This window comes from Melozone crissalis, unplaced genomic scaffold, assembly GCF_028551555.1.
Source record: "Melozone crissalis strain CALT ecotype California unplaced genomic scaffold, PUWL_Pcris_2 ptg000111l_1, whole genome shotgun sequence".
Lineage (NCBI taxonomy): Eukaryota > Metazoa > Chordata > Aves > Passeriformes > Passerellidae > Melozone > Melozone crissalis.
In genome coordinates this window covers 9,216,633-9,220,164 of record NW_026535888.1, presented here as the reverse complement: position 1 = coordinate 9,220,164, position 3,532 = coordinate 9,216,633, and positions in this window count along the sequence as shown.

Sequence of the window (3,532 nt, the reverse complement as noted above, 5' to 3'; positions counted from 1 at the left end):
TCTCTTTTCTAATATCCCGGACTTTTAATTAAAAAGTAGTTAAGGAGACAATGCATTTCCAGGATCATTTAGAGGCAGGAGCACACACTGAAAATGCAGAAGTGGTGCCTTGTTAACACAATGGGACCAACCACAGCCCGGGGAGCTGCTCTGTGCAACTCAGATGGGCTCAGGGGCCCCAGGACCCCCCAGACCAGCAACCACAGCCAGTGCTCCATCCTGGCCTCAGCAGAGCCATGGGCACGTCCCCACTTGTTCTCTGCTGCTCCCCAGGGCCCTCCAGCCATCTGCATTTCACACCCTCTTGCACACACGAGTGCATCTAATAGCTCTGATTATCCAGCAGACAACAGAGCTTTGCTTTGCCCTTGTCCATGGCACATGGCAGAGGCTGCCAGGGAGGGCAGGAGCAGGCAGGGAGGGCAGCACAGCTCCCACTGCATGAGAGCAGGGCAGTGGCTGCAGCACCAGCTGCTCCAGGAGCTTAGTGGGATGAGCACAGCCCCAGCACAACCTCCCCCTACTCTGTGTGTGTCGTAGGAAGGGGACCAGGACACCAGCTGGTTCATCACAGGTCCCATTTATTGAAGAAAGCATCAAACACTTATACAGCAAATAATAAGCTTATGAATATTCTGTAAGCCAAGCAATCTATTGGTTAAACTATGCCATGAACTCTTCCTCATTCCTTAGGGGTTACATCTCTCTTTTCTCATGTCTCTTTCACTATTTGTTATCATACTCAGCTAGGCCCAAGGACATGCTATCTCACAGGTGCAGGACTTGGAATTAGCCACGGTCTTGTACTTTTCCATTCTCTAGTCTCCTAAATTTCCCAACATCTGTGTTCTTGGGATGGTCCCAGGATGTGCCCACAGCCCAGAAGGGGTTGGTGGGAGGGAGTGCTGGACCCTCTGTAAAGGCTTTCAAACTCTTCCAGCTTTTTTGGTTTTTTATTTCCCAGCAGTGTCTCAGCAGCTCAGCACAGTGAGAGTGCAAGGAGCCAGCTGTGAACCAGATATTTATTTCTCAATCATCCTCCATTAGAGCAAAATGGGCCAAAACACCTTAATCTGATTGGAGGGAATCCATTAACATCAGAGCTTCCATTAAAAGAAGAAATGGCCTTTTATCTACTAATCAATAATCATAAAGGAAAACACTTTGGAAGACACCCATAAATGCTCATGAGAAGGAAGGGGCTGCAGTTCCCCATGTGCAGATCCTGCCCTGTATTGATGAACCCACCTGCAGAGTCTTGCTCAAGGCCAGCAGTGGTGGAATTTGGAGCAGCAGCCCAAAGCAGGGAGAGGTGCAGGTTCCTGAGATCTTGTCCCTGCACTGAAAGGGGCTGGAATAGCTCTTGGCCATTCTCACAGAACATGTCTGGTATTTACTCTGCTGGTGGGTATCTAAGTGGTCAGACAAATCCTGTTTCCCTGGCTCTGATTAGATTAGAGGGCAGCAGTGCTGGAGTGCTTGCTGATATTGCCAGGAAAGGAGAGCAAAGACTGAAGAAGATTCTCAGAAACATCCCTGCCCATTATTCCCCCCTCCCAGCCCTTGTTCATGGCAGTCAGGGATGCAGAAGCATCACCCTTGCAAACACAGCCCATTTATTGAAATCCCTTGACTCATCAAATAAAAGTCAAACCACAACCAGTGAGAATTGATGTCCTGGCTCTTTGAACCCCCCAGCAGCCCCACAGTGCTGCATCCCTGCCAAAAGCCACCACCTGCCTGCCCTAAAACCTCTTTCCTACAAAGGGTAAATCCAGCACCGAAGTATGGACAGCCCCAGAGGGAAGGACAGTGCTGGCTGGCAGTGTCACTGGTCTCAAGGAGGAGTGGGACAGCCCAGACAAGTTCCTGAAGAGTTTGTGGGGCTAGAAAACCTTTCCATGCTGTTAAGCTTTTAATTCATCCAGCTTTGTTACCTTGGGTTGTTTTATTCTCTAAATCAAACAACCCCCATAAAGATAAAACCTTTGTTATCACCACTGGGCTCTTGCTTAAAACAACAGCACACAATCTCCTGCCTTTTAGCTTGATTTTGCTGTCACTTGGGATAGGATTAAAGGGAAATAACTCTACTAATTCTTCCAATATCCTTCAGCAAACATCAGCTTGGACCAAAGAGGACACAGGATGCCACTGTTATAATCCTAAAGAAGCTCTTCCCTTGCAGGTGGCTGGGGACCCTCGATGGCAGCCCCAGCTTTGAGACACCACAGGCCTGAAGCAGCTGCCAACCAGCACCATACTCATCCTCTCTTCTTACCAGGGGGTTCTCATCCCTGTTCAAACCCTTTGCAGAGGTGCTGCACGGAGCACACACACAAAGGGGCTGATGTACAATTTGTAACTCGTCTTGTTCAGACAGGAATTAGCATTTTTCCTTTGAAGGGCCACCAGGACATGGCACAGGTAGAGCTGAGCCACCAGGGCATGGCACAGGGCATGGCAGGGCGACCAGGGCATGGCACAGGGCAGAGCTGGGCAGGGCAGGCACGGGCTGAGAGCTGGCAGCTAAGGCACAGCAGCCTCAGGATGTGGAAACCCAGGGCACTGGGAATATTTCTCTGTTTGCTCTGGGTGCCCTGACCACCAGGGGAACTCTGACTTCGACCCTCATTCATGGAGAAAGTTTCCTAAACTCCAGAACAGACCAGAACCCACAAAAGTGTGAAATAGATTACAGAGGGCAGTGTAGGTGAATCACTTGGTGAGAAATTGAGGTTTTGGGATTTTTAGTATGTTGTGGATGGAAGCAAGATGGAGGGCACAGGGTGTTGTCCTGGGTTTCTTCTTCCTTCTTCTTCATAGGTTTGGGTGGCATTTTGTAATTGGACAGAAAAGTCCCCATTGGGGGTTCTTTGGGATCAGTTATTGGGTTAAAAGGGAAAATGATCCAGGTGTCAGTTCTTAATTGGATAGTTTAGATCTTTAGATCAAAGACCTTGTAACCAGAGGTTGTTGGCCATTTTGTGCCTTGCTGCCAAACTCACAGCAGTGAGACTGTTTTTAATAAGAAATAATAAACACCTGAGTCTGAACATGAACTACTGTCTCAGTGCCTTCAATCCAGACCCAGAGAAACCCACAGCTGGTATTGCCACATCAGGAGGCTGTTCTGTGTTCCTGGCACTGGGCCGGAGCAGAGACACATCAGAGCACTGGAGATGTCACTGCAGGGAAGTTTGAGCCTTCAGAGAGCAGGGAAGTGATTGACTATTGACTGAGATGTCCCAGCTGAGCCCTGCACGCACATTACATCCTGCTTAACTCAGTAATTACCACTTATATTACCCCTTCCTGCACTCTGTTAAGCTAAAAGATCTGTAATTAGCTACTTGGTTTAAGTGTAAGGTGTTAATTAATTCATGTTATGAAGTACAGTTGCTTCTTGAAGATAACATTGCACATTCTATCACACTGTACCCTCTGTAATGCTTTAACCAAAATACAAGCTAGTCCCAGGGAGTGAGCAAAGGTCCTAAAATCAGGCACTGAATGCAAAACTTCCTCTGTG